This window comes from Lepidochelys kempii, chromosome 13 (assembly GCF_965140265.1).
Source record: "Lepidochelys kempii isolate rLepKem1 chromosome 13, rLepKem1.hap2, whole genome shotgun sequence".
Classification (NCBI taxonomy): Eukaryota; Metazoa; Chordata; order Testudines; family Cheloniidae; genus Lepidochelys; species Lepidochelys kempii.
Genome location: NC_133268.1, coordinates 13,584,600 through 13,598,353, shown reverse-complemented (window position 1 = coordinate 13,598,353; position 13,754 = coordinate 13,584,600).

Genomic DNA, 13,754 nt, shown 5'->3' with positions numbered 1-13,754 from the left:
CACAAGTGGAAGAGTTCCAACAGCAGAATCTGAGACCCACCCCTGAAAGTCCAGTGGATAAGTAATTCACCTGGGAGACCTGGACTCAAGTCTCTGCTCCACATCAAGCAGAGGAGGGATTCGAACCCAGATCTTCCCACCTCCTAGATGAGTATTCTAGGGTTATTGGGCATAAGGGGGCCTCCACTGTCACTTCCTCCTTGACTATGTTTTGTGTGAAACTCAATCTGGTAACCTTGCTGTTATGGTGGCCTCAAAGCGCACCTGCTGGATTGGACCCTGTAGATGGGATAGGTGGGGGAACACCTAGTTTGTTAATCCTGGACTTAGGTGTGAGTTAGACACTGAGCAGCTTGGCACTCTCTGGACTTAGGCAGCTTTATGCATGCCCACTGGCAGAAATGTAGGCATCCACGGCACTTCGCCAGTAGAAACTTAGGCTACATCTACACTACAAGGTAGGGGTGTGATTCTCTTGCTCGTGTACACACGCTTGCATTAGCTCTTATTGAGCTAGTGGGAGTATAAATAGCAGTGTAGCCTGGGTAGCTGCAGTGGAGGCATGGCTGAGTTACGCAGAGTACCTACCCACTGGTCTCCACTGCTATGTATACTCATGCTAGCTTGATGAGAGCTAGTGTGAGTATGTGTATGTGATGGGGAATCCTCAGCTTGTAAGTGTAGACCTAGCCTTAAGTACCTAAGAACTTTAGGAACCCACGGAGTTATGGTTTTCAGAGGTGGTTTTCTGAATGTCAGTGGTGCCTATATGTTGGAAGTAGGTACCTAAAGTGGCAGGTGCCTAAATCCCCCTTGTTCATAGGTGCCGACTTCTTCTGGCGCAGGTGGGTGCTTGAACCCCCTCTGCCCCTGGCCCAGCCTCGACACCACCCCCGCTTTGCCCTCTCCTGCCCCCATTCCAACCCTTTTCCCAAAGTCCCAGCCCCAACTCTGTCCCAGCCCCGCCTCTTCCCCGCCTCCTCCCCTGAATGCGCCATGTTCCTGCTCTTCCCCCCTCCCTACCAGAGCTTGCTACAGCTCTTTGGCAGCGGCAAACACTGGGAGGTAGGCAGATGAGTGGGGACACGGAGCGCTCAGGGGAGGAGGTGGAGGTGAGGTGGGGTGGGGAACTTGGCTGCTGGTGGGTGCAGAACACCCACTAATTTTTCCCCGTGGGTGCTCCAGCCCTGGAGCACCCACAGAGTCCATGCCTATGCCCTTGCAAACCTAGTTCTGCAAGCATAACTATGCTGGCTACAGAAAGTATGTTGTCACCTTCCCAATAAGACCTGTGTTATAGTACAAATACTCTAAAAAAATGTCTATTGTCTGTGAACAATTTGCAAACCATATGTGCCCATTTTGTAATTAAAGTTTTCTCTAACTGGTAAACCATGAAACTCACTTTAGGGTTGGAAAGTCAAACAGGGTTATTTTTGTTTTTTATTTTTTTGTTCACCCATTACCATGCTAACTTAGTTTTGTCTCTTTAGGTTCAGGCAGGTTATATATACATAGAAAGGTCAACAAAGTCAAGCAACATCCAGTTTTGTCCTTGCAACAGATTAAAGGAAGTAAAAATGCAGGGAAAATCCAGTTCTAACCAAAACCACTTCACCAACACTAAGTAAAGCCTTCTGCTTTAGAGCTAGAGCCTTAAAAAACAAGTCTATGCTAAGCTAGTAATGGCTTCTAGAAATCCAACTTTCACAGCTCCAATAGGTTCACACTCATTTATGAGTCACAACTGGGCAATAAAAGTCTAAGTTGGGTGTATAATTGCAAAGATGACCTCAAAGATTAAAATGATCCAAAGGCAGCAATTTAAGCTTTACCTATGGTTTTAATCTTTTGGCTGCACAGAAATCTATTTTCTTGAATGGTTAAAATAAGGCTGCATTTAGAAATCTGTAGGAGTATTCAAGATGTATATTTTTGTCTCGTAAAGGAATCCACTTAACAGCTACAATATTTTATTTAAAATAACCAAAGGACTCATAAGGAACTGAAACTTTTAAAATCAACTTGTAACTCCCCCCCTCCCCAGGGGTACTAAATAGTTGATCAGATATGATGTGTCTAGTTTAGGAGTAGAGCTGATGTCTATTTCAGAAATAAGTCATTGCCCATTTATTCTGCTATAAGTATGGATAAGTGCAAGGCAATTCTCCCAGGATTAAATTGTCATAATTAAAAGCTACCAATAAAGGGGCTGGAATGGCTGTCACTGACATCTTCAAATATTACAAAGGTTTTGAATGATTATGATACAGAGCTTGGAAACATCACTTTGCAGATCTTTTCTCTTCATTTTTATCCATTACTGTATCAGAAGAAAAATAGCACTTGACCAGAATTGGATTCCAGATAAGTCAGCCTGTTTGCTTAATAACATACAAAGGTTTTTCAATAATAGAGGGACTGACTTGCAGAAGTTGAGTACCACAGTTCCAACTGTGGCCAGTGGGAGCAGTTCAGCTTAGCACCTATATATATATAAGATGCCTAGGGCTATAATGAATAGTAAATATTTTCCAGCTGTTCAAAAGTGAAAGCCACTAGGAAATGATTCCACATATGGCTGGCTCATTAAGCAAGAAATCAGCCTCTGGATAGTTGCATGGGGCAATAAATTCTGTCTGCTTGAGCTGTGGACATCTCATGAGTAGTCAAAGATGGCAGCATTATTAATGTATTTAGGAAGCTCCTGGTCACAACATAGGGATTCAGGTTATGTCTACACTGTGGGTGGTGGTGTAATTTCTGGCTCAGGTAGACATAATAGTGCTAGCTTTGATCGAGCTAGTGTGCTAAAAATAGCAGTGTGGTGATGGCAGTACAGGCGGCAAGATTGGCTAGCTTCCCTGGGGACAATCCAGTCCAAGACCCTAAGTATGTACTCAGGCAGCAAACACATCCTGTTACCCACACCGCTGTGGCTACACTGCTCTTTTTGGCATGCTAGCTCAATCAAAGCTAGTGTATGTACATCAACCCACACTGGAAATTACATCTCCAGCTCCTCTGTGAATTATCCATCAGAGCATAGGAATTGCCACATTGCATCTAACCAGTGGTCCAGCTAGTCAAGTATTCTGGTAATTCCAGTACCAGGAGCTTCAGAGGAAGGAGGAAGTCCCATCATGGACAAGTGGAATAACTCACTCCAGGAGTAAAGAGTTTTTTTCTAACTCCTAGCCTCAGGCAGCTGGTGGTTGGTTTGTACACTAAAAAAGGAAGACTCATATTCTTTATGTATTTAATCCTAATCAGTGTAATAGCAACTATTTTTATTTATGTAAATCACTAATCCTTTTTCATAGTGTCACAGGTTCAGAAGGGACCACTGTGATAATCTAGATTCTAGTGTGACCTCCTGTATAACACAGGCCATAGAACTTCCCCAGAATAATTCCTAGAGTTTAACTTTTATAAAAACATCCAGTCTTCATTTAAAAATTGCCAGTGATGGAGAATTCACTAAGACCCTTGGTAAGTTGTTCTAAGGGTTAATTATGCTCACTATTAAAAATTTACACTTTGTTTCCTTATTTTTAGTTAACACAGTTGCTTGAGTGTTGCACATGAAGTGAGTTCTAGTCTGTAAAAGTTCTTATACTGCACCCATCACCATGGTATCTGGTGTTAATTCATCAGTACCATCTTAAAGTACGTGTGTGTGTTGTCAGTGAGACATAGGTGCTTAGGAGCCAATGTCACATCTGGAAAATAAGGGTTTAGGACCTTGCATCATTTAAGTACTTTTCAAAATTGTACTGGTCATTTGTTACAGTGCCTGAGTGATTTAGGAACATAAATCCCATTAAAAATAAATGGGAGTTGTGCTCCTAAGTCAGCTGAGCGCTTTTGAAAATCCCACTACTGGTGTATTTGGGTAGCATATCACTTCAAATAGCTCCCAGCTGTAAGTTGGGGATACTGCTGCAGATATGTGGCTTTCTTGGAGCCACCTGATATAATTCCCTAACATCCAATACAGGATTACCTACAGTAACACTTTAGAAGGAGCTTTTGTTGTGGTGTGGTTGGCGAATGGGAGATATCTGATGAACTATGCTAGTCATCTGTGTGTACACAGTCTTCACCATAAAGGATGGAGTGACCAGAAGATGGTCTAAGATCGACCAAATCTACCTAGGAATAGAATATTCCCCTCCCCCAAAAATAAATATAGATTTTTGTATTTGATTTTTCTACTATGACTATAAATGACCATCTTATGCTAGGAAGATCTCTAGAAATATGATCACATAACTTTTTATATTAAAGGTATATCAATTTTACTAGCAAAAACACAGCTCAAAACACTCAATAATCACAACCCTGGTTGCAGAGTTTTTAAATGACTATCTCACATGAAATTAGTCATAGATTTTGATGTTCTTATGAGACAAACATCCCTCCACTCTTTCTGCTTCCAAGCAGTTTAAATTTTGTATGTGTTAGAATAGTCGGGGGGGGGGGAATACTAATTATTTAATATTTAAAATACAATCCTTCATGACAAAAATAATAATAAAAAAACTTGTCATGAGTTTCTAAGGTTGAGGAGAGTTTCTTTACTCATTTTAAGAGTCTTATGTATTAAATAGGAACATTATACCATGTAAAAGTGAAAAATGTTAAACAGAGGGCCAAATCCACAGCTGCTGTAAATCAGGATAGCTCCTCTGAATTCCAGAAGTCAACAATGAAACATTGGTTTCAGTGCGACAACACTCATTTACTCTCTGGCCTGTTAAAATGGTCTGGACAAACACAGAACAACAACTAGTCAAATACAAGATGTTGGTTAATAAAAACACTTCATCATTTCAGACTTAAGGGATTCTCTTCACTGATTTTATTCTGAACCTTTATTTAGCTATTGCTTTGGGATAGAACTGTTCTTTTTCTTTGTGCTATATCAAAATATTGAAGAATGTCCAGTGGCATAATCCATGTGTATTTTAGAAAACACTTTGAGAAAACTTGAAAAAGAGATCTGCAAAGTCAGATCACAAGCAAAACTATGAACAGAACCAAAATCTGCCTGAAACAACTAACTTAATGACAGTTAGCTTAAATTTTAAGAGGAAGAGCATTCACAGCAGCTTTAATTTTTGTAACTGGGAATAGTCACCATATCTGAAATAAAAAATATATTTTTTATAAAACTATAAAAGGGAGAAAAGATCAGTGAGAATTTACCAGTATGAACTAGCTCCTTGGCACAGGACAAGCTATATAGCACAGGTTATCTTACACTGTAGCTTTCTGGATGGGGTTGCTTTCACTGTAAATTAATCTGCTATGCCAAGTTCTTGGCATTTTATTTGTTATATTCACTAGTTTACACAGTCATGCTGCAGCACAGGGAGTGCTCACACAGGGTACTGGCTTCTGTGCGTCATTCTTTGAGATAGCTGTAATAACTGGATGTGTTGGTGGTGTGTCTGAATCAACCCAAAGTCAAGACTTGAAGCTTCTGTGACAAAGTTCCTCCTCTACCGTGGTGGGTCTTGAGCTTATTGGCAGATTTGCTTGCCTTGGAGCTTCACGGCAGCCCTTAGTTTGGCCGTTTTCGTGAACCCACAGTCCAGGTCAACTCCTCCTGTGTCTGACCAGGAGTTGGGAGGTTTGGGGGGGAACCCGGGCCTGCCCTTTACTCTGGGTTCCAGCCCAGGGCCCTGTGGAATGCAGCTGTCTAGAGTGCCTCCTGGAACAGCTGTGCGACAGCTACAACTCCTTGGGTTACTTCCCCATGGCCTCCTCCCAACACCTTCTTTATCCTCACCATCGGACCTTCCTCCTGGTGTCTGATAATGCTTGTACTCCTCAGTCCTCCAACAGTCTGCATTCTCACTCTCAGCTCCTAGCACCTCTTGCTCCCAGCTTCTTACATGCACACCACAAACTGAAGTGAGGTCCTTTTTAAACCCAGGTGCCCTGATTAGCCTGCCGGTCTTAATTGTCTCCAGAAGGTTCCTGATTGTTCTGGAACCTTCACTGTTACCTTACCCAGGGAAAAGGGACCTACTTAACCTGGGGCTAATATATCTGCCTTCTATTACTCTCCTGTAGCCATCTGGCCTGACCCTGTCACACTTCATATATGTGTGTGTGTTTAGACACTGCTACTGCGATTATTTCTGTGACAATATTCTAGTCACTGCTTTTAGTCAGAGCACCTGCCGTCTCTTGCTGCTGCTTTGTTAGAAAGAAAACATGAACTGTGTGCTTCGCTATTATTTTTGTACTCTCTTCTGTGTCTTCCTTTAACTGGATCATCCCCATGATGATTAGCTTGCTTCTGTCATCAGTCCTGATGGCAGGGTGACTTGAAATGCTCTCACTGCAAAAAACCTGTTCAGTATGTCTGCATGATCATTCCATATATCAGTATTGCTTTCAGGGAGGAGACTTCCAGGAATTACACATAATCCATCAAAGCTCTTCAAAAGGAGCTTTCTACAAGCAGAAAATATCCTGTGGGCCCATTTACAATCATTGAGCTAAATCGTGAAGTTCTTAGTCTTTATTCAGGAGAATCTAGAATTTCATACATACAGCATTCTAGATCAACAGCCTAAATCATGGCAACATATAATAGCGCTATCATTGTTTTGGCCATTTTTCTAGAATTACTGTAGGTTATTTCTTTTATAATGACAATGTGTCTTCTTGTACAGCATCTCCTGTTTCTCTCACACTTCTTTTCACGCTAAAGCATGACTTCTCCTGTACAGACGCCAGTGCTAACCTACCATTGGAAGAAGAAAATTGTCATCAGTTTTGGGGAGAGAAGAGAGAGAGAAAACAAATGATTGGCACAAGTCCTGTCAGGACTACGGAAGAGGTTGCAGAATGATGTATGTGACGTGTATCAATGCAGATCTTGTGACTGTCTCAAAGAAAATATTAGGAGTGCAGCATGGGATTTGAGGGTTCTAAGAAAGACTCATAAGGGATTCAATATATCGGCCAGGCTCTGTTTGGGAGGGGATGCTGCATGGCAGCAGAGAGCTGGAAAGAAGCCTCAGGAACTTTGGACAGAGATGCAGGTGGAACATGCTGTGATTGCTGAACACCACAGTGTCTGCGTGGGACGTACGGGGGAGCAGCAGTGGCTGGGCAGGGAACCAGTGCAAAGGCACCAGTGACAAACGCTAACGGGGCCTGGCTTGGTAACCTGCAAATGCTTATTTGCTTGAATAGAGACTGTATTGGAGAGGACACACATCAGGCCTGAGGAGCCCTGACTGTCAAGTGGACTGCCCCAGAGACCCAAACAGGAACCATTACTGCACACTTTGAATTGTAACTCTTTAGGCATCTGTGGCTAGGGTATTTGGAACCTTTCTTCTTTCCCATAACTGTAAGTCTGTGTGGTTATTGGGACCCACCAGGGCTAGTGCCTATAAGGCCTAGCTGCTGAAGCATCGAAAGTGCTTGCCTCTGTAATGCGGTACCCGGGGCATGCTACTGGCATACTAGGCATTTGGGGTACAGAGTAATTATAATATAGGTCAAGACTGGCATTAAATCAAGACATACTGGGGGAGGTATTGCAGCAAAGGGAAATATTCAAGCAGTGTCAGTCTCCCCAGGCACTCACCACCAATTCATACAAGTTGCATGGAAAGTTTATCCACTGATCTTAAAACAGCTGCCAAACAGTCTTTGGTACGTGACAGCTGGAAGAAATTTCATTCTTAAATCACGGCTTTGAACACGGACGCCCACTGAAGTCATTAAAGGGAAAAAAAATGTACAAAGAAGATGGGGATGGATGGCCAAAGAGGTGGGACGGTGGCAGGGGAGATGAACCAATGAAGAAAATTAAGTGAGTGACTCTAAATGACAACTATGTGGGTGTCAGATATGTTGGCTGTCATCATCCCTACAAAACACATTTTACTTTATATATTGGCGATGAAGGCTCCAGTCCATTCAGAGTGAAATCAAGTTCCCACGCTACATTTTCTATCCCATTATTATCAATATATATATCTAATAATTAAAGAAACAGAAGTTTTGCACAAGAGGGCTTCAGGACAAACCCAGGGGAATTTTTTTTCTTACTAATATCCTTAGCTAGCTGCAAGCTGCTGTCCTAGTGTTGGTAATCACCGCTGGACAAATTACTCTTTATGTAAAGTCTTTTTGACTCCATGAACCGTTCTTTGGCTCCTTATTACATATTTTGTTTAGTTTTGAAGTAGGTCCATATCATTGTCCTCATTTTAGAGATGGGAACATGAGAGTTGGAGTTTGAGTAACTTTCTCAAGGTCACACAAGTTGTGTCAGACTAAGAATTTTAGATCTTGGTTCCTAGGTCTTAGCTACTAGATCACAGTTCCTGCAAAGTGTTTGTGTGCTGCACCTCAGTTTCCCCATCTGTAAAATGGGAATAATAACATACTTACCAATAAGCAGACTACTTAATCCTAGATATTTAGATTTGGTTTATGGTAAATTGGGGAAATTTTCAAAGGGAACAAATGGCAATTACACACCTAACCCCCACTGACTTGCAATAGCAATTGGTTACCTACCTCCATTTCTGCCTTTGAAAATATTCCCCAATAGCTCTTTACAGTGCAGCGACTTGAGATAGAGGAAGCCTAAGTGATACCCCTGTGAGGAACATTAGTCTTGTGATTAAGGACCTGGTGATCTTGTTGTTCAAAGTTCTTAGCTCTGCCACAGACACACTGTATGACCTTAGACAAATCATTTAATCTCCTTGTATTTCAATTTCTCGTCTCTGAAATTATCATACTCCTTTCCCTCCTCACTTTGTCTGCCTGATCTTTTAGATTGTAAACTTTTTGGGGTGAGGATGCTCTCATGTTACCGTGTTTAGCTGGGACCTCTAGGTGCTAACATAAGGCAAAAATAATAATATTAGTGGTTAGGATTTTTTTGCTTGGTAACCTTACAGAATAAAAACAAGTCAACCCCAGACATCGTAACACATCTGCAATGAAAGACCCAAACTCTGAAGCCTTGATGTATTTCTTCCTTAGGCAAAGTTCAAAATCGAGTAAAGACTTCAGGATTTGGCATAAGGAATGTATCATAAACAAATAGTGAATCTGTGCCTGGTTCATTTTATGAATCTAATCCCACTGTATCCTGTGGAGCAGTGTAAATGTCAGTGGTGACTAGAACGTACATGGAAGAAGTTTTCAATAGGTGACAATAACTGATAAGAAATCACAAATTCACAACAGCCAAATATAATTCCATTGATATTAACATAATCACAGTCTCTTATTTTTTTTAATCCATCAGGAGTCTTCCATGATGACTTTTCTTGTAAACCTTAAAGATTCCATGCAATGTTTTCTCAGCTGGAATTTGTTTATTTTGCTTCTCAGTGCTGTTTAGGAATAGAGAGTTTTGTATTACTGGTGCTGGTGATTCTGAGACAGGACACCGGGCTGAATAATAAGCAGGAGACCATGTTTTTCTGTTGAAAATGGCAGAAAATAAATGCACAGCTCCAATGGGCAAAGCAGACTATGGAAGCCATGAAAGGAGGTATTCCGTGCAAACTACAAGGAAGTCTTTAGCATGAACCAACCTTTTTTTTTTTTTTTTTTTTTGCTGCTATTGGTGTGATTTTCCTATGGGCTAAAATGAGAAACAAAGGGCTGATTTCTGAGCCAACTCTATTTCTAGTCTCTTGAGCAGTTACGGGCAGCCAGATAGAAAATATAATTTTATTCTTTAATATTATATTGTCCTTCACCTACTTGACTTTTGTCTGTAAACTGTACTATTAAATCTTTGCTTATGTATGGATCACAGGTAAACCTCTTCTAGTTCAACTTGTTTAGAAATTACTTCCAAGTGCCACCTTGTACATAGATTAATGGATTCCAAGGGACCATTGTGATCATGTCGTCTGACCTCCTTTCTATAACACAAGCTATAGAAATTCCTCAAAATAATTCCTTTTGAACTAGAGTGGATGTTTTTAAAAAAGATATAGTCTTGACTTCAAAATGGTCAGTGATGGAATATCCACCACAACCCTTGATAGACTGTTAAAGTGAAGGTGTTCATTACAATCTTCTGTATATTTGAAAAGATCGAAATACGTGCATCCAAACACAGAACTGGGTGACTTATAATGAGAAACTCTTAATACATTCACCTCTCGGTCATGGGTTCAAATTTTTCCCATGTCAGTAATGACCAAAAGATTTTGTAATGTGGAAATCGATCCAAGAGGAACTGATTTAAGACAACCAATTCATTTCTGAGTTTATATGTACTCAGAAATGAATTGGTTGTCTTAAATCAGTTCCTCTTGGATCAATTTCCACATTACAAAATCATCATTACAAATGCAATAGATACTCGCAGTTTCACTAGGAGAAGAATTAAACATGCATGCTGATTTAGATTATCCTCTTGCTCCTACCCACTGAAATCTAGAAGGGGGGGTGAAGCACATTTGTGGGATTTGGTGGGGAAGTCTTCAGTGATGTTTTCTATTGGTAAATAAGCACTTCTAGCACTGTCAACCTGTCACCCTCAATAGCATGATATTTGCTTACAGATTTAAAATAAAACTATAAAAATTAACATAAAATGGAAAAAGGATATTTTGCATACAAACTACATGCAATTAATTTTGATTATGGAATCCAGGAAAACTTTATTGATTGGCAGATATAATTCAGATCCCTTTAGCAGCCAAGTGTTCAAATGCCTACAAAAAGAAACTCTAACTTTCAAAAAATAGCCTGGATAATTTCCAGCAATGCTTGCATTTAAAGATGTCTTCTGTTTAGTGGGGAGGAGGAGGAGATCTGGGTCATTTACAGTCTCGGTGGTTGTCTTGCACAAAATCCAGAATGTAGTTTGTTACTCAGCAAAGTGTCAGAGAGAAGCTGAAAACCAGAAATGCAAGGTGTGTGGCCTTGACACACTAAAAATCCAATCTCCCGTTTAACCTTGCACAAGCAAAAAAAAAAGGCATTGCAAAAACATTATCTAGCAAGCTTATACCAGTTCACATTTTGGGTTACCATGGATAACTAATGGGAAAACCAGCTGGTGCAGGCACACCATTAAAAGAACCTTCACACTACAGACTTTATGGAAAACGTTTAACTGAATTGTCAGCCACCTATGATTGTTTTGCCAAACTTTCTACCTTGAGGGCTGAGCAGTTTGAATTCTTTGTTACAATGTTCAGGGCAAATTTAGCTCTGTATTTCTGTCCGTGAATTTATTCCTTAATCATAAGTACAGTAATTGAAAAAAAAATCATACAGGAAAACTATGCAGCCCATAAGATGTTTGTGAACTCTTTGCCATCTATATTTGCAACTGGCCACCTAAGTCAACATGACTTTTCTGTTCGCTGACTGAATCTTTGCTAACAAGAGAATAACTAATATTTAATGGCAAATAGCACAGTTTCTGATCTAATAATTTTGTTATTTGTGCTAAAATGTTGTGACACTTGCAAATATTTTCTGGCTACCCAACAGTTTTCCAAATGCTCAAGAACAAATGTGACAACACAAATGATGACAGGTTTCAGAGTAACAGCCATGTTAGTCTGTATCTGATGAAGTGAGCTGTAGCTCACGAAAGCTTATGCTCAAATAAATTGGTTAGTCTCTAAGGTGCCACAAGTACTCCTTTTCTTTTAACACAAATAATGACAGCAAACCAAATTCACTGTTTTATACTTTAAAAAAAATTCATACATCACCTTTTCTAATATGTTGATCAACTCTATCCATCCACCACATTCACTAAATGGACAGAATCTGCAGGTATGCTGGAAAAATTCTTCCCAGAGAGACGAGATCAGCCTTCCACTGTAATTCTGACTTCTTTAAAATCCTCTGAGAGACAGCTTTGTTAGACCCTTCGCAGGTCCTCTGCAGCTGGAGATGCAGAGGCGTTTTCAAAGGGGAATCCAAATTTGAATTGGTCCCAACCCCATAGACCATGTTTCAGCTATATGACTTTTGCTACTGTTCTGTTTGATTCATCCAGTCTCTCTTCCACATACTAACTTATGTGCATGTTCTAATTGTGCTCACATACCACATTTCCATGGCTCCCGAGCTGCCTTTGCCAACAGAGCATCTATGGAATCCCCAGAAGTACTTACAGTTGCTTCCTCTTGGTGGAACACTGGTGAAGAGTTGCCATTTCCTGGTTCCTACCTCCTGGCAGTGAATCACTTTGCTGTGTAGCTGCTACCCTATGCCAGACCGGATAAATCAGTCCCAATGCCTATAAAGTGATTTGAAGATGAAAAGTGTACTTAGGGCTAAAGGGCAGGTCCTGGGTCTCTTCTTTCCTCTTTACACCCCTCTAGTGGAGCAAAAGGCTACAGAACTGCCCTAAGCAGCCAGCTAGGGAATCCTTTTATATAGTATTTTTCTCTTCAAAGCACTTTTCAAACATTAAAAAAGGTAGAAAAGTAATTTATACAACTGGAAACAATGTTTGTACATTTGAACTTGATACTTAACTAAGAAAAGCTAATGGAAACTGAGACAGTGAAATCAGAGATTGAGGGAAAGTTCTAAATTAAAAATAACATTGAAAAATTGGAAGGAAATTTTGCAGTGTGAGATATTGCCAGAATTCTCTGAATTTGCTAGGAGGTTTGAGAAACTGATAGGTCTTTTTAGTGAATCCATAAACTCGGGGGTCGTACCCTATGACTGAAGAATTGCTAATATAGTTCCTATTTTTAAGAAATGGGGGGGAAAATGATCCAGGAAACTACAGGCCTGTTAGTTTGACCTCAGTTGTATTCAAGGTCTTAGAACAAATTTTGAAAGAGAAAGTAGTTAAGGACATAGAGGTAATTGGGATAAAATACAACATGGTTTTATAAAACTGATCTCTTTCTTTGAGAAGATAACTGATTTTTCAACGAAGGAAATGCAGTGAATCTAATCTACCTGGATTTCAGTAAGGCATTTGATACAATTCTACCTGTGAAATTATTAGTTAAATTGGAAAAGATGGTTATCAATATGAGAATTGAAAGGTGGATAAGGAACTGGTTAAAGGGAGCCTACAATGGGTCATGCTGAAAGGTGAATTCTCAGGCTGGAGGGAAGTTATTAGTGGAGTTTCTCAGGGATCAGTCTTGGGGTCAATCTTATTTAACATTTTTATTAATGAACTTGGCACAAGAAGTGGGTGTGCGCTAATGAAATTTGCAGATGACACAATGTTGGAGGTATTGCCAATATGGAGAAGGGCAGAATATGGTACAAGAAGATCTGAATGACTTTGAATACTGAAATAATATAAATGGGATGAAATTTAATAGCACAAAGTGCAAGGTCATCCGCTTAGGGACAAAAAACCAAGAGCTTTTGCTATAAGCTGAGGATGTGACAGAGGAGGAGAAAGACCCGTGTGTATTGGTTGATCAGAGGGTGACTGTGAGCCACCAATGTGATGCAGCTGTGAAAAAGGCTAATGCAATCTTAGGATGTATCAGATGAGGTATTTACCTTAGAGATAGGGAAGTGTTTGTACCATTATACAAGGCACTGCTGAGACCTTATCTGGGATACTGTGTGCAATTCTGGTCTCCCATGTTTAAGAAAGATGAATTCAAACTGGAACAGGTGCACAGAATGGCTAGCAGGATGAACAGAGGAATGGAAAACCTACTTTATGAGAGAAGACTCAAAGAGCTTGGCTTGTTTAGCCTAACCAAACAATGGCTGAGAGAAGATATGAT